The sequence below is a fragment of the Pteropus medius genome, unplaced genomic scaffold (genome assembly GCF_902729225.1).
Source record: "Pteropus medius unplaced genomic scaffold, Ma_sr-lr_union100, whole genome shotgun sequence".
NCBI lineage: Eukaryota > Metazoa > Chordata > Mammalia > Chiroptera > Pteropodidae > Pteropus > Pteropus medius.
This window is the reverse complement of record NW_024340696.1, coordinates 23,171,924-23,191,750: the sequence shown is the minus strand read 5'-3', so window position 1 is coordinate 23,191,750 and position 19,827 is coordinate 23,171,924.

Below are 19,827 nucleotides of genomic sequence, written 5' to 3'. Positions count from 1 at the left end.
TTGGTATCAATAATTAATTTTAGGTTGTGCCAGGTGAGAGAAACTGAAGACTTAACTAATATTGTAAATTAATTCAAGTTACCTGTCCATGATATAATGCTTTCATTTTAAAATTGTCAAAAGATCTCTTCATTTCTTCACCCTCACATAAGTTTTGTTGGGAAGGATTTTAAAAAGCAAAGGGATACGTTATCTTCATTAAGATTCTACTGGGAAATTTTAATCTGATCAGAGTTATAAGGGGAATGAATTAAAGTAAAGGGCAACATTTTTCATTTAATGAGACATCTACATCAACCTATAAAATCATGTGGTTTTCAAGACTGCACAATTCAGTATCTTTCAGAATTAAATTGTTCCCTTTTGTAAAAAGCTTACACAAGAAGCTCCTGGATTTTACCTTTATCTCATGTTCTTTTGTTTTACTTTTCAACTATTGATTTTGTTTTAGATGTTATAAGACAAATAACGTGTGTGGTAATTTCAGATATTGGACACAATAGTTCTTAAGTATATAATAAAATGTATAGATGATAAATTAAAGTACACAACAATGTGTGATAAATGGAGGGTATATTCTTAAGATGTTAAAATGAAAATGAAATGAGACATTGAAATGGAAGAAACTCAAATAATACCAAATATAAAATTAAATTTTTATTTATTTTTCTTCTATTTAAAAGCTTATATAAATATCTTAGCATCTCTAAATTTCCAACACTAATTCATTTTCTTTCTTTTTGTAATTCCACATTCAAAATTCTTTTCCATTGGGACATTGTAAGAGGAATTTTATCCAGGATCCAGGCTATGATTTAATATCAGTGCTTATTTTCTAATATTATAAGAAAGTGCAAGATTGAGAGATGGGTACTATTTTTAAGTTGAGAGAGAGAATTGATTTATCTTGATTCTTTCTCCTACTATTTAAGATATCTTTTAGATTCAGTTTTAGTTCTATTAGTTCATTAATTCAATTCTATTAGTTCATTAATATTTCAATATGATTTATTGACATTATTAATAGCCTTTTTCTTAATATGACAGAACGTCATGGATAAGATAGAAATCACACAAAGAAAGCTTCCCTTTATTTGGAAAATACTGTGAACCATTTTGTAAATATTTCAAAGGAAGGAAAACCTCCTACCATTAAAAGAAGTAAAAATTTCCCAGGTTATGCTGATATATTTCATTGTGCAGGAGTGATTGGAATGTGCCTAAAAGAATAAGACCAACTTGTGTATTTTTAAAAGGACTGAGCTTAGAAGCAGAACTCTGTTAAATTATAAAAAATAAATTGATTTTGATATAGTTACAGTTTTATTTCTGAAGTTACATAAGTTTTAATCTCATTTAAAATCTTTTTTGGATCCATAAATTTGTCAGCAATTCATAAACCATATTTTCCTTGTAATCTACTATTTCAGCAATCAGAAACTTCTTGATAATAGTAATAATGTTTTACAGAACTCTTGTCAAAATGAGAAAAATAAGATCACTGTAGGAACTTTTTTTTATAAAGCCAAATGCCAGATGTCCTTCACTACCCAGACACTCTCTAACCAATCTCTTGAGATGAGGACATATAGATAAATTGTTGTAATAAAATTGTTTTAAAGAAGCACTCTCTCTGACTTAGGAGTCCAATAGATTTGTATACTGAAAGTATATTATTTTAATGTCCTTCTTAAAAATTAAAGTATGCTTTCATTAATGACATAGAAAATAAATGCACATATGTGGATGTGGGTGTGCATTTGCTTTTTAGACTCCTTATTTAGGAAATACATATTTCACAAGCTTATGGTGGTCTCCATTTGTCTTAGAACCACAACTCGTATTAATGGAATTTAGGACAAAATCTTCATGGGGTTCCACTGATACATACTTCTCCTACTCCCCAAATACTGTTTTCTAAAATAATTCCCATTACTTCTTTTCCCTTTTCCCTCTACTTCTCAAAGATTTTAGAATGATTTCTGTTTGGCAGAATGGATACCCTTTATTTCAATGTTCTTTTATTTATGAAAGAAAGACTCATACCTTCTGACTTCCAGACTAGTATGATTTCTGCTACAAATATCTTAAGAACTAATTATTCAGAAAGTCATAAAATCAATGTTAGTCTCACATTAGAGTCTTAAGAAAAGGCTTAGATAGTTCTAAGACTCACATCTGATAAAACACATTCTTTAGAATATATAATATATATTCAGCAATTTGCCATTTGTTTATGAAAATGTTACTAAAACACTTTTTCAATGGGCATTTATTCTGAGTCATTTCTAGTGGTAGCTGTTAATGGTGTCTTAGATTTCATTAAACAGTCGGCATCCATTCATTTTATAAGTTCCACCCACTGGCTGGCTGAAGATAAGGATGCAATAGATCAAATAATCATAAGATAGTTATTTAGTAGCTTTTTTCCTATGTAAATTGAACACAATGGATTGAAAAAAAATTAAATCATTTCTTCAATAGAAAATATAAAAATAAAATTAAATAAAATAAGAAAACCTATTATGGCCACTTTTAACAGGTAAAAAAAAAAGTGAGCCTTTTAGAGATAGTGGGTCACTCTTGATGATATAACTTCATGATTCAAGAACCAGAATGATGTATTAAGTCTTTTTTATCCCAGTCTAACACTTTTGTCACTGAGAGGGCAATGTAATTTACCTGATTACTGCTCAATTTGAATGAGGAACTAAATAAAATGACATTATACAGAGCCCATACTCAAATTTCTGATCTGCCATTCATCAATGCAACATTCTTCAGGTCACCCAAACTCAATCCTCATCCTTTAATCTGTTACTATGGACAACATTATGGAAGATTCTCAAAAAATTAAGATTAGTGCTACCATATGATCCAACAATCCCGATTCTGGGTGTATATCCAAAGAAAATGAAAACAGACAAGATGTCTGTACTTCCATGTTTATTGCAGCATTATTCACAATATCCAAGATTTGGAAACCACCTGTGTCTATCAATGAATGAATGGATAAAGAAGATGCTATATCTATACACATACAGTGGAATATTATTCAGCCATTAAAAGAAGACATTCCTGCCATTCATGGCAACATGGATGGACCTTGAGGGTATTGAGCTTAAGGAAATAAGTCAGACAGTGAAAGACAAATACAGTATGATATCACTTATATGTTGAATGTAAAAGAGTCAGAGTCACAGAAACAAAAATTAAATTGAGATTACCAGAGGCTGTGGGGGTGGTCATGGTGGAGGAAATGGGATATTTTGGTTCAAGAATACAAGCTTCTAGTTAGAAGATGAATAACTTCTGGGAAGATAATGTACAATATAGTTAACAATACTGTGTTATATATTTTACAGTTGCTAAAAGACTATATCTTAAACATTTTTACAACAAAAAGAAATGGTAATTATGTGACATGATGGAGGTGTTAGCAATATACAAGTTATTAAATCAATATGTTGTACACCTTAAACTTACACAATGCTATGGGTCAGTTATATCCCAATTAAAGAAAAAGGGTAGCAATAGTATCTACCTAATAATGCATGTAAAGCTTTCATCACAGTTCCTTTCCCTTGGTAAATATACTGGGAATATTTGTATTGTTATTACTCCAACTATTGGTGCGATTACTAATTTTAGCCTGATTTACATAATCTAGAATAATCATTTTCTGCAAGTAAAACACAGCACTAGTATTTTATTTTTATATCTACATGTAGAAAATCTCATTTCTTCCTATATATGCATTCTTTTCACTATGGGTATATGTGATTATGTATGTATGGTTACATAAAATGAACCCACACCAAAATTTTAGGGTTAAATTTATTGACAATTTTTAACACATCTAAAATATTTAGTTTCTCTATAGAATTTCCAATGAAATTCTTGGAGTTTCTCTATAGAATTTCCAATGAAATTCTTGGAGTTTAAAATATCTCCATTATATGTACTGACCCTTGAGCTTTCATTTTTGATAGATGATGCTTTTTCGCAGGGGACTCTGTGTGTTGTAATGGATTGAAAGAAACTTCTGCGAGAGGCCTTTTAGTGATCTTAGGTAAACTTCAAAGTTTGACAAGTCAGATAAATGCCACTTATTCTATTTTCAGATCTTCTTCCATCATTAGAATAATTTAAGTTTCTTTATTTTGTGGTCCCTTGAGATCTATGAAACTTCATTTGAATTAGGTGCTGTCAAAATCATTAACTCTGTCAAGAATTCAAATTCTTTGCAACTCAATATTAAATTTTACTTGTCATTTTAAAAACATATTGAAGACAGATTCCCCCAAATGGGGGAGGAAATGTCAAAAACTTCTCAGCTCTAACATTTTTTAATACTAGATTAATGAGTGTTGATCAATAATCTTATATCAGGTCATATTTCTTCTATGAATTATCATCTAGAAATAAAAATATTTTGCTACACTGTGTGATTACTTTGTAAATATTTGCATCTGACCAAAGGTCCACTCTTTGAGGGGAGGGTTGAGAAGGTATTCACTGTTGGACAACTTTCTAGCAGCGATGGTAAATTATATGCTGAAAAGAGAAGCAGGTGATCATTTATGTAAGAATGCAATCTGGTATTTTAGGAGACTCCAAATAGGATCATTCTAAAAATTTCCTGTAATGAAGATCCAAAAGTATGACAGGAAATTCAAACTTCTAATCTTAGATTCAGCAATCCCACTCCTGTCTTTCAACCTCTCCTACCCTTATTCTACAACATATCTTTCTTTCTACCTAGCAAAAATAGACAAACTCTCAACTCCAGCTGTACCCACTATTTCTCTCTAGGTTGCAAGGTCTAGCTAGTAATTTTTTAAAAAAAATAATGACAGAGTTTTATTTTATCTCAGCTGTGATTCAGGGCTATTAAACATTTCATGTACCTTTCCCAATCATATATTTTTCTATTCTCAGTAGTGCTTATCTACATATTTCCTTTTGAATTCATGATCTGAAACCCAGTGCTACCTGAACCGTGTTTGGCAGGTCAGAAGCCTGTGAACTCTTTTCCACTATGAATCATAAAATAAAAGCAGTAATCAAAAGTATTTTATGTCAATGAAATGTAATAGTAATATAAAATTGGAAGATTACATTTTGTGTGTATGATTTTTCTCATTTATTTCTTAAGTAATTAACTTTTGTTATATTTTGCATGTTTTAGTTTGCACTACATTAGACATTTTTTCCAAACAACCAGTTCTTCACCGTAGTTTGAAAACTCTATTCTAGTTTATCTGTAGCTCACTGACTCTCAAATAATGATGAATGTTTGTGTTTGTTTTGGTTTGTTTTTACTTCGCAATAAAATAGAGGCTTGCATGTCAAAATTTCAAATTGAACTTTTTTTCTGGACTTGAAGGCCTTAAGCCAAATTTGTAGATGAAATTTCTGGTTTCACCATTCTGATTAGAGAAAAGGCTGGTCCAAATTATATGCCCAAAGGCCAGTGGGGAAAAATAGCAAAGTAAATTGAAGTTAAAAGAAACCACATTTGTTCATAAGGTATGAAGTAGAGCTGGCTCAGGCAACTGTTCCAGGTTTCCTTGAATTGATGCAATAATTCTAGGCTTTTTCTTTAAACTCTAGCCTACCAGTATATGATGGTGAATAGCATGTCTATCTACTCAGTCTAAAAACATGAGATTTTGTAGTTACCCTCCATTTCTCCCTTCTGTTCCCAGCCACAAATAGGTCTCCTGGTCCAACTTGTACTTTTTAACTATTTCTCTTATCTCTGCCCTCTTTTCAGCTTCAGTCCAGACTCCCCATTTCTAACTTAGATCATTGCCATATCCCCATCTCATCTCATTACTATTGCCTTGTGTGTTTTCTGGTACAAAGCATCAGGATGCAAATGTCTCTGACTTTCTAGCATTATGAAGCTTACTAAAATCACCGATTTCTACTTCTTAAAAGACTACTCAAGCTGATTGTGTTAAGAGCTGTAAAAGTCAGAACAAGACACTTTGCATATTTTTGGAAGCTTTTAAATGGAGTTTAGTGTCAACATGACATCAAGTCTTATCCCCTAATAATGTGACATCAGTGACAGCTTTACATCTCAAACTAAATGATAGGTTGAAAGTTACCAAGTGATTTTGTGAACCTTTTTTGAATTGCTTAGGAAAGCAGAATTCGGTGACAGTTTCAGCTCTGTAATCATCCTTGGGAAGGAGTTTAACTACAGAAAAGAATTTAATCTCTCTCTCTAGTTAAGAATTGTGTAAATGAAATGCAAGAAAGTCATAGGATTTCTTATTCCAGCATAAAGTTGGAAGATTCTTTGTGCAATTGTTGTTTTGCTTTAATGACTCTTAATGATAGATTGCTCTATCTTATTTTAAATTACCACCTGCAGTGTGTCCACACAATAAGAGCTACAAAGTCCTTTTGAAGAAAGATAAACTATTTCTGTATTCTACTAACCTATAATCATCAAGGATCGAAGACTAAAATGACAATGTGATGGAAAGGCAGGATGTGAATTTGATTCAGGACATATAAACCAATGGTCTTCTCTAGCTAGAGAATATCCTTAGCATTCTTCAAGAGTAAGTGCTACAGTGGATTACATACTAAAAAATCTGAAACCATTATTTATGTGGTATTTATTGGTTTTAAATAGGAAAGATTGACATATTTTCTGACAATGTGAATGTAAAAGAGTGAATATTTTTATTCCAGACTCTTATGAAAAATATAGATAGCCTAGAACCTGACTTACATTTATATAAAAATATTTCTAATGTTTTACTTTAAATTGTATTTCCTTCTGCTATTCACATTTTGAGAAATGGATTAAAGTAAGTGATTAAAGTAAGGTGATTAGACAATTTCTGAGCTCATATTGATTAGTTTCAGTGAAACAGTCTACCCAGAACAGTGACCTGGACTAAAATAGAAGAAGTTTCTTCTGGTTCTGATATTTTCATTCATATATTATATTCCTTAATTACATATACCATGGCTTAATTTTAAGTATGAAAAATATTTTACTGTCTTAAAGAGTGTCTTAAGTAGAGTATTTCAATGTAGTATGTAGAATTTCATGAAGAAAAGCAGAAAATTGTTAATGAAACTGACATAGATACTTAAAGAAATCTTTTTACTCAATAATAATAGCAAACATTTATTAATTGTCACGTGCTGACAATATCATATGTGCTTTACATTCAACATATTTAATCCTCAAAACAGCCTTCATAATAGGCACTATTTTATTCTTTATAGATAAAGACATTGACACAGTGAGAGATTAAATTATTTCCCAAGGTCTTATGGATAGTAAAAGGCAATACTGAAAGAGAACAAAACTTACTTGTATTTTTATGTTCTTGTATGTTTGCTCTAATGATTGCAATTAGTATTGTACTGTGTAAATATTGACACATCTAAAAATACTACTGTGTTATTTAACATGACTTTATTCATTCAAAACTTGTCTAAAAAGAGTAAGAAATGCCTTTACATGGTCTGATTAAAATTGTAGATAAGCCAGAGTAATTATCTGCTGTTATGAAGTTTGCAGACATATAAAAAAGTCAATCCAACTACAGAGTCAGGCATAAATCAATTATTTCATGAGATCAATGCACTGGAAGGAGTTGGGATATCAGAATGACTCGTGTCATGGTCCCAAGAAATACAGAGCATTTGAGAAGAATAACTTCTTTAAGAGAAATAGCCCGGGAAAATGGACATTTTGAACAATTAAGCAAGCAGAAATTAGAGATACTGGATTTATACAATATAATCTCTGCAACATGATTTCAGAAGTCTTAACTTTCTCATCTTGTGGAGATATCATTAAGCACCGTGAACTTTGAATACAAGCCTTGTGACAATGTTTTAGCTCCATCTTATCTTATTTGTCCTGAGAAGTACTGGCAATCTCAAGTGCAGTCTCATCTCATTTAATGCAGGCTTCATTTCTTTTAACTTGAGATTTCATCTCATGGGGACCCACTCAGAGAGCGCATCATTAATATAATGATTATTTTAAACTGAAAACATCAGAAATTCCACAGATGCAGAAAGCAGCCTTCTTGGATCTTCCCATATCTGACTAAAAGCAGCAACTTCCAGGAAACGAGGCTGCCATAAATTCCCTCTTCCAGGCAGGTCTTCTCCCTGGGAAAACGTAAGTCCTCGCTCCAGTTGTTTCACAGCTATGAAGGAAAGATCGCTCTTGCATTAACAAATATTATCACACACTTTCTTATTTCCTACTTGTTCCTTTAAAAATGTATTTGTCTTTTCTAAAGAAACCTGTTTTTTTTTTTTGTAGAAGCCTTTTCTCTCCCCTCTCTTTATCCGAATGATGTAGGTAAATATCTCACATTAACCATATAGTGAACTACTTCTTTTCTTAGCTCTCACATATATACAAATAAACTTTTTTTTCCTGTTAATTTGACTTTTGTAAGTTTAATTTTACAAGCCCCCATGTATTAAACCTAAGATGGTAAAGGGAAAGTTTTTCCTCCCTGACAACCTCCTCAGAGCCAACCCAGTGTAAATCAACTTCCAGAGGCAAATATGCCCGCAAATGTATAGTTTCACATGGTGCAACAATTTCCGTTCAACTCTGCCCAAGATGCTAATTTTCTCTAGGTCTGCAACTAAGTTTAGTATTTTATTGGCCTGGGTAAAGACTGAGCATTAGTAAGTACATTTTTCAAAGTTTCTTGGTTAAAACTGTTAGAGTGGACAATGGAATTCCTAAAGGATGGTACCTGAAATTGTATCTGTCCTGGTTGCTTCCATTTCAATAAATGAGGTTTGAGGTTGCAGAGGTCTTACTTATAATGTGCGGTTTTGGTTCACTGGGCTGAGTGGTATTGGTGACAGAGGAAAGACAGTAATCTATCTGCAGCTTGTTAAATGATAATGATAAACATATGCTTACATTTCAGTTGCAGCCCTCATGGAGTTTACAGTCTATTTGCTAATTGTGGTTTCACATATGACAAAGTCCAAATTTGTGAGGAGGGCTATGACAGAGATGTATAGAAAGTACAATGTATAAAAGTTGAGACTTGACAGTTGATAAGGAAGAGAAAAGAATCAAAGTTTTAAGAAGTAACGATAGCATGTGTAATAGAGAGACATAAAAAAAAGGATATTTTAAATGACCGTGGATTGTTGGATGAAGCAAAAGGGGGAATGTGGAATAGTGACAAGAAGTCAGTTGGCAAGGCTAACTTGAGCCAGACTGTGGGATTCAGATTCTACTACAATAGTTAAATCAGAATGAGGCAAAAACAATATCTTCTCCAAAAAAAATCAGCATACAATTTTTTTAAATTATGCTTTTTAATATTTATATAAACTGTTAACAACGTAAAAAAACCCACACACTTTAATCTTATTTGAATGTAAAATATGTTGAATCAATATATATCAAACAATTAATAAAGCATTTTCAATTGAACTCATAGCTTACATTTATTTTGAGCCTTCTAGCAAACTTTATATGGATTGTGTAAAACATTGTAATCTTGCTTATCAATAAATTCTTAGTTTACTAGGTCATATGAATTGTCAAAAATAAAAAAAAATACAGTTCTAGAGGAGGGGAAGCTGGTGGTGACAGCAGGAAAAAAAATACAATTCTGGCATTGCATAAGAAGTCTAAATGTTCTAATACATGTTTATCATATTAATTTAATTGAATGGTATTTATTTTTTTAACGATGAGAATGGATGTGACTAAATATTTTAAAGTGTGATTCTGGAAGCTGGTCTTCAGCATTTTTAACCAAAGTTTACTAAATTGTGTTGTTTCAATGGAGCAAGGCCTAGTAATGGTCTTTCAGTGCATTGAATAGAAATTCTGTGTAAATGTCTGTACTATATAAAGTGACTATATCTATATAATAATTAGTTAAAGATACATAAAAAGAATTATATTCAAAAAACAATAATTTGAAAGCATCAAACAACCTTAACTTAGAAAGAAACTGAATTGTTAATTATCTTACATTTTCCAGCTGGTAAGTTGGAAGTGGTATATTCTTCAAATGATAATGTTAATTTGATAAAGTGAAAGCAATAAAGGTAAATTGATTGAGATGATGTGGATATTGTATACTGTGATGGAAGAATTTCATATAAAAGATGAAATTATTATTTCTATGAAAGATATATGTAACTCGTCTTAACTATTGATAATAAATGAAGATAACTTCATAATAGTTGTAAACACACACACACACACACACACACACACCTATATAAATATGAGTCTCATCCAAGGGCCTTGTGATATTTCTCAAATCACATTTAAAATTTTTTAAATACTGAAATATATTTTTAAAATAAGTCCATGTGGAAAAACACTTTACTAATTTTCCTCAAATCATGGACCTCCAATATGGATTTTTCTATGATATCTCTTTCACATTCAAAGGAAAGAAGGAAAGAAGAAAGAAGCAAGGAGGGAGAGAGGGACAGACGGAGGGAAGAAAGAAGGAAGGAAAAAAGGGAGATACAAATTAGGTTTTTCTCTGTGAAATTAGTATTATGTAATAACACTACAGTGTATAAAAATTTGGACTATTTTGAAAAGGATCTTATCTGTGATTAAACATGATTCTAGATGAATAATACAAAAATTGTCATTGAACTCTATAGATTAATGGAAATGAGAGCGATTACTCATTGTTAGAAAAACTTTGTAATCAAGGATGAGACTCAGATATGATTTGGGTGGTATATTCTTATTAGGAACCAGAGCATTTTAAGGATATTAGATATGATCTAAGCAAGGAGAAATACACACACACACACACACACACACACACACACACACACACACACACACACAGCTAAATTGCAGGATAATACTGTGTACTAAGAGCAGAATTACTCACAAAGTGAGGAAATAATTATCACTATGTAAGCACTTTAAGATGATTTCTATCTAGCCCACATGATAGCTCTTGAGAGGAAGGAAAGGCATGGGAAATTAAATTAAGCACAAATTTTAATCTTTAGTAGATATTTATATATGTGGACAAAAAGACTTATATGAGTTGAAAATTACTCATAACTTCTCTATTTTATTTAAAGGAAAAATAATAGTGTATTCTATTACAAAGAAGAGAACAGAAACAACCATTACCACCATATTTGATGTCAGTGATTAGTATATATGTGATCTATTAAGTTCAGAGAAGGACAGGTTGGGGGAGCAAACTGAAGGTTAATACATATGGAGTTCTGTTGTGTACCTGTTAGCAAATAACTTTACTTGGAATCTAAAGAAAATATAATAGATTAAAAACAAAGCAAACATGGAAAAACAGCAGTACACTTCAAGATATGATAGAAGTGTCTAGAATGATAGAAGACAAATAACCAAGAAAGATATGTAAAATTCCTGCCTCGAAGGTGGCACCTAGAGTTTATATTCATTTAATTGTATTATAGAAGTGGATTGAGATGATGATGTTTCATGCCTTTACCTGCTGAATGGAATCAAATAGCTCAAATGGGTTTTGAGAAATCTTTTGTTCAAACCCTTTGCCTAAAGGCAGATGGTTGTGTAAACTATCAGGGACTGATGCTTTTTTGTTTTTAAATATTTCCAAAACCAATCTTAATAACTTATTACAGTTATACAGTTCTTTTTTGATTTATTTTTTCTTTATATCTACTCAAAAATCATTCCTGCTGAGAGTTAAGCATCCATTATATTGCAAACACTGTTAGACAAAAGCAAAAAAGGGGGAAAAAAAAGACATCATTTCTATGATATTTATAATCTAGTAGACAGTGATTACAGTTGGGGCTTTCTGTACAATTATTTCATAATTAAGAATGAGAACCCAGTATATAAATTTATCATTATTTTAGTCCTCATTTCTTAGGTTGAAGAAGAAACTTCCGCTATTTTAATAATTCTCCTAATATTCTGAGTTCTTTGTTTCAACACGATTATTTATAAATACAATTCTCTAAATTTAGGCACAAGTAGTCTTTAATAGGACTTAATTACTGTAAACGTCATTAGAAACTTTCTACTAAGTACAGGTGGATTTCTTTTCTACTCAAATATTTTACATGCTTTTTAAAAAAATTCTCAATGGCAAATAAATCTGTCTTAAATAAATAAAAAAGAAGCAATAATTTCTAGAACTTTTCTTACTTTTTTTTTTATACTTCCTAGAGCATTGAAATGAGTCATGTCTATATTACTTAGACGGCTGTAATGGTGATCTCCAAAACAAACAAGAAAACGAAAAAAATAATTTCACATTTTTGTATTATATCACACATACATGGTACACATGAAACGGCTGTAATGGTGATCTGCAAAACAAACAAGCAAATGAAAAAAATAATTTCACATTTTTATATTATGGTACACATACATGGTACACATCATGTATAAGAATGAAACAATCAGCCTAATCAACTTTAGTTTTACCTTATTGTGAACTTTCTGCTTGGGAGGAGTTTGGTACTTAGTCTTGGGTGTCAAAAATGGAGTGAAAAACAAAATTCTATTAGATTTTTTCATACAAATAATTGTGTCTTTTAGAAGAAGCCTGAAAATCATATGTTGAATCTCTTAAAATTTTATTTTGTTGTTTTAAATGTAAAAGATTAACTTTCTATACAATACAGCATACATAAGTATCATGTTTTATGACTGGCATCAACTATTAAATACTTTTTTATTTTACCCATTCACTTATTTTCTAAATTTTCAGAAGCACATATTTGATTTTTTTTTCTGTCAAGATGAAGAGGTCATATTTATTGCCTATTCCCATTAATATTTAGCTGGAAGATCCTGGTTAAATGACTTAACTTTCTAAGTTTCGTTAAAATGTCCCCACTTTATAATGTTATTTTGAAGATCAGATACATTTGCACATGTTGTTTAAAAAGTGCTTAGCACATTAGAAATGCTCAAAAAATCATAGCAACAATCCTTATTTTGGTATTGTTACTATTATTATTGATTTTTAAAAGAGATATAGATATTTCCTATTTATTAAATATATTCTGTGTTCTACTTGGTAGCCTAGAGAATAGACAGTCTTCTTGGATTATAAAAATATTCTAAAAATTTTTAAAAAAACAACGGAAATATAAAATATTATACTGGTGCTGGATATAAGGTAAGTATTGTATATCGTACGCATTATTTGTTAGGAGAGAAAGGAGAGCTATTTTAAATTTAGAGAAGCTGATATGTAAACCTAATATAAATCGTGTTAACTTAATATATTAGAATTTCCAAGAATTTCATTATCATTGAGAAGTGAATTTTCCAAACAAAAAATTGTATATTTGGAAAAAATGTACCAGCATTTTATATTTTTGCACATAATATTCTAATATTCTATTAAATTTTTAACGTGAATATTATGTGATTATTTCCCCTTAAATCCTATGTTGAAAAAATTAAAATCTGTAAATAAGATATTTTAGAACACCTAATATTTCTAATATAGTGAAGTCTCAAGTATCAATTTGTCTTTTTTTCACTAGAGTATGCCATATATTGTAATATTATATCCATTTGCACAATCATCAATTTAATTTTAAAAATTCATGATAAAAATGTGATTGATTATAATTTCCTAATTTAGTCAGCAATTATTTCTTTTTGTGACTGTTGACCTTTTGCAAAACTGACCATAACTGCTTAATATATTTTTTATGAACACATTATAGATTCACAAATATCAAGTGGCACTGTTCCTTATACTTCAGTCTCTTTACCAGGACTCTTATATTTGTTTCTTTTTTAAAATTAAATTTATTAGGATGATTGGTTAATAAAATTAAGTGCTGACTATCTGCCAGGTACTGGGTGATTGATGGCTCATGAGACAAGTTCATCTATTATTCAAATTAAAACTTAACATCTTAACCCATAAAATGTTATCATTTCATGAAATAATTTAAAATTTACCAAAAATGAATTCTATTATATAGAAATTTTGCAAGAAAACAAACTCAGATTTCAAATTTTAAAATAGTAAGAGAATTATTGATAACTAGATCTCATTATTGATATTTTCGAATCACAGATAAGACAAAATGCTATTTTAAAACCAATACAAAAATAAAATTTTGAGTCAGTATAATTTAAAAATTTCAAAAATGTAGCGTTTTGCTGCAGCCATGCCAACCCAGAAAACCTCTACCAAATAGAAACCAATTGCTTTAATAATTTGTGAAAAGAAAATAATCTGTTCGTTCTAATAATTTACTATGTTATTATAAATTTGTTCTCATCGTTGTTTACTCAAAATATATTGTGCATGAAAACATAATTTTATAATAAGTCAAGTTACATGTTCTTCTATCTGAATATCTTCTGTAACTCATGGGCCTGGTGTTTCTTTTTTTTTTTGACCAATTATATATATATTTATTTATTTATTTTTAGTTTCTTCTTTTTTTTTTATGGCGACATTGGTTACCTAAATCTAATAAATTTCAGCTGCACACTTTAACTGTAAGTCACATATATATTTACACTATGTGTTAACCTCCCATAGTTAGATTTCTTTCTCTCACCACATATTTGACCCCTTTTACCCTGTCTACCTTCCTTCTAACCCTCCCCCTTACCCTCTGGTAACCATTAGTCTATAGTCCATGTTCTTGAGTGTCTGTCCTGTTTATTTGTTGCTTTTAGGTTTATATCCCACATATAAGTGATATCATGTGATTTTCAACCTTTTCTGTGTAGCTTATTTCGCTTAGCATGATTATCTCGAGGTCCATCCATTTGTTGTTGCAAATGGCAGTATTTCATCTCTTCTAATGGCTGAGTAATATTCCGTTGTATATATGTACCACAGCTTCTTTAGCCAATCATCTATCGTAGGACACTTTGGTTACTTCCATATCCTGGCCACTGTGAAAAATGCTGCTATGAACATCAATGTCCAAATATCTTTTTGGATACGGATTTTCAAGTCTCTGGGTTAAAAACACAGTGGAGAGATTGCTGGATCATATGGTAGATCAATCCTTATTTTTTTGAGAAACCTCCATACTGTTTTCCACAGTGCTGTACCAATTTGCATTTCTACGAGCAGTGTATGAGGGTTCCTTTTTCTCCATATCCTCTCCAACATTTGTTATTACTTGTCCTTTTGATTATAGCTATTCTAGCAGGTGTGAGATGGTATCTCATTGTGGTTTTGATTTGCTTTTCGCTGATAGCTAGTGATGTTGAGCATTTTTTCAAATATTTGTTGGCCATTTGTATGTCCTCTGGGGAGAAGTGTCTGTTCAGGTCCTCTGCCCATTTTCTGATTGGATCTTTTTTGTTGTTGTTGTTGTTGTTATTGAATCGTATGAGTTCTTTGTATATTTTGGATATTAGGCCCTTATCGGAGGTGTTGCTTGCAAATATATTTTCCCATTAGGATGGTTCTCTATTTACCTTGTTGATGGTTTCTTTTGCTGAGCAGAAGTTTTTTAGTTTGATGAAGTCCCATTCATTTATTTTAGCTTTTACTTCTCTTGCCTTTGAGGTCACATTCATAAAATCCTCTTTAAGTCCAAGGTCCTTGAATTTAGATCCTATGTTTTCTTCTATGCATTTTATTGTTTCAGGCCTTATATTCAGGTCCTTAATCCATTCTGAGTTAATTTTGGTGATAGACAACAGTCTAGTTTCATTCTTTTGCAGGTGGCTTTCCAGTTTTCTCAGCACCATTTATTGAAGAAGGTTTCATTTCTCCACTGTATGTTTTTGTTTTTTTTGTCAAAAATTATTTTCCCATATAAAAATGAGTTTACTTCTGAACTCTGGATTCTGTTCCACTGGTCTGTGTGTCTGTTTTGCTGCCAATAACATGCCATTCTGATTATTGTCGTTTTGTAGTATAATTTGAAGTCGGGCAGAGTGATGCCTCCAGCCTTGTTCTTTTTTCTCAGGATAGCTTTGGCAATTCGGGGCCTTTTGTCCTTCCATAAAAATCTGATGATATTTTGTTCTATTTCTTTAAAAAATGCCAATGAGATTTTGATGGGGATTGCATTAAATCTGTATAATGCTTTAGATAATTAGGTCATTTTAACTATGCTGATTCTTCCGATCCAAGAACATGGAATATTTCTCCATTTCTTTGTATCTGCTTCAATTTCTTTTAATGGGGTCTTATAATTTTCATTATATAGGTCCTTCACATGTTTTGGAAATTTATTCTTAGATTTTTGTTGTTGTTGTTGTTGTTGTTACAGTTGTAAAAGGAATGATTTTTTTTTTTACTTCTTTTTCTGACACTTCGTTATTAGAGTATAGGAATGCTATGGATTTTTGAGCTTTGATTTTGTATCCAGAAACTTAAGTGTATTTGCTTATTATTTCTAGTAGTGTTCTTGTGGAGTCTTTAGGATTTTCTATATAGAGAATCATGTTATCCGCAAATAGTGACAGTTCGACTTCTTCGTTTTCTATTTGGTTGCCTTTTACGTCTTTTTCTTGCCTGATTGCACTTGCTAGGACCTCCAAAGTTATATTGAATAACAGTGGCGATGGTGGACAGCCTTGGCTTGTTCCTGATTTTAGAGGGAAAGTTTTTAGTTTTTCACCATGAAGTGTAATGTTGGCTAAGAGTTTGTCACAGATGGCCTTTATTATATTAAGGTACATTCCTTCTATACCAATTTTGTTAAGTGTTTTGATCATAAATGGATGCTATTTCTTGTGGAAGGCTTTTTCTGCATCTATTGATATGATCATATAATTCTTATTTTTAAATTTGTTTATGTGGTGTATCACATTGATATGCATTTGTTGAACTATCCCTTTGCCTCTGGAATAAAGCCCACTTGATCATGACGTATATGTTTTCCTTATTGTTATGTCTACTCAAATGTTTCCTCTTCAGAGAGTCTTCCTCTTTAAAATAGTATGTCTCATTACTTACCCAGGTTTGTTTATCTTCATACCACTTACAATCACCTGAAATGCTATTTAATTTGTTTTTACTTAATATCCATCTTAAGTTCAAGGTAGACAGACTGTCTTTTTAAAAGATGTAATGTCAATGAACTTACAATGAGTAGTAAATAAGTCCTAGAGATCTAATGCAAGGTATAGACAATATAGTATAATAATCATCAAACTTAAGAGACTAGATCAGAATTATTCCATCCAAAAAAAATAAATAATAATCATATGACATGATGGAGGTGCTACTTATCACTACAATCATAATCATATTACAATACATAAATCTATCAAATTAACATGTTGTATACCTTAAATTTATACTATGTACATGTCAAATATATTTCAATAAAAATAAGAACCTTATAATTAATAGATGCTCAATTAATGTTAGGTGATGGATTAAATAGTGAATTAATTGAAGGATTTCTTTAAACAGAATACACTAGACAGGATATTGGATTGATTTTAGGACATATTTACCTGGAATGCAAGAGACTCCCTTGTTTTGTTATTAGCTATCTATGTAAACTTTATAAATTACTTATAAGTAATTTATAAGTTTCTCTGGCTTTCTCATATTTGTCAGGAGGATTTAAGTTTATGACCGTGTTTACTCTATAAATAGAATATCTCTAAAATTAATGGGATATACACAACTGTGAAAGCTGAAATTCTGAATTATAATTCTAGCTTTGCTACTTACTAAACCCAGTTCTTCCAAGTATAAAATGAGGATTATTAGACCAACTCAGTTGGATTATAAAAGCACATAACAAGGATGCCTAATCTCTGTATATTCTCTACATATATTATTTTTTTCTTTAAGGTATTTTCTAGCTCCAGTAATTAATAATTTAGCTATATAATTCTAGTATTAATATAAACATGAGGAAATAGAGCATTATCAAGCTACACCATTTTAGAAGCTTTAATCTCCTCTGTTTGAGGACTGTACAGAACTCAAAACCCCACAGGCCAGATTATAATCTCAAATAATGAAAGTATCATATACAGATGTACTTCAGTGCAATACTCATTATAACTCCTCAAAATCACCCTTGTTAGTGATGTGCATCTCTGGAGACAACTAATCCAGAATAAATTTGAGCTTGGCTTTTAATGCTGACTCTAACTGAGAATGACTAGGAAAAGACAGTTTTGGATTATATTGGCTGGTAACATGTGACTACTGAGCTGTCATTAAATTAGCAGTGAGGTGCAGTGACAGGTGTATTGGAGCTATAAGCAATATCAAATATATCCAGGACATTATGCAATAATAAAGCAGTAAAATGGTCTTCTCTCTGAATGTAATATTCACTTCTGCCTAAAATCAGAAAATATACACGTGGATTTCAGCATACTGACAATGACATGACAGAAGTTGGTTAAGTTTCTGCTAAGGCACCCTCTGGCATGACTAAATTTAGTCATCCCTGACTGCAAGATACTGCTGATGAAGCTCTCAACTTGGTTTGCATAGCAATCCATATATCTCAAAAGCAACTTCTAAATAGATATTTAAACCAAAATTCACTAACATGAACTTGTTCAATTTCTCTGTTGTTATCAATTTGTAAATGTTATAATATGGTTAAAATTAATTCTAAGTTTATAAGTGCTTACTGTAAAAACGAACAAAAAACACATACAGCTCTTATTTTAACAACATATTCTATATCGAAATTAGAAACAAAATTGAAAAAAAATCAGATAAATTTAAAGGAATTAACTGTGGTAATAGGCTCCAAAGAAACAACATGCCAGTAGTGTATCATCCCTTTTCCCACACCACAAGAGTATTTCCTATTCTGTTTACATCAGTTCAATTAAATGTTCAACTTTCCTCGATATTTAATATAAAATGTCCCTTTGAGTTAATAAAGTGTTGTGGTTGACAAGTATTTTTATTTCTCCTCAATTCCTGGGCACATGGTTATACTCCTCCCCTTTAACATTAGATATGGCCATATAACTTGCTTTGGCAATGAAATATGAGCACACATGTTGTATGTCATTACAGGATTAAATCTTTGAGAGCTAGAGTACCATTCACCATACACTTTCTTTCCTGTTCTTTTTAAAATGCTTTCATATTATAGAAACTAATAAAAATTATATCATATAGTATGTACTCTTTGGCTTCTTTTTTTCTGCATATTTTGACATCTATTTATTTTGTTGACTATCTCAATAGTTAATTTTTTTTAATTGCTGAGTAGTAGTAGTCCATTGTATAGATGTAGTACCATATGTTTACCATATTCTCCTATTGATTGACATTGACATTAGGTCTTTTCTAATTTTGTCTATTAAAATAACAATTTTATGAACATTCATATGGAGGTCTTTGCATGAACATGGGTTTTCATTTGTTTTGGTTGAATACGTAAGAAACTGTCAATCTATTTTTCAAAGTGATTATACATTGCAGCCAACGGTATATGAGTTTTGGTTCATCCATATCCTCACCTAAAATCATTCTGTGTTTTTAATTTACATTACCTTAATGATTAGTGATGTTAAATATATTTCCATGTGCTTATTTCTCATCTGCATATCTTCTCTTGTAAAGTGTCTGCTCTAATTTCTCTCCTATTTTTTATATTGGTGATTTGATTTCTTATTATCTAATTTGAGAATTCCTTAGATGTCCTGGATACAATTTCTTTATCGAATATGTGATTTGCAAACATCGTATTATAGTCTATAATTTGTCTTTTGTTCCACATAACTGTAACATTTTTAAGAGCAGAAACTTTTTAAAATTTTTAAAATATTCAATTTATCAATTTCTTCTTTCATGGATTATATTTTTGGTGGTATACCTAAGAATTTTTAGCTAAGCCCACATAACA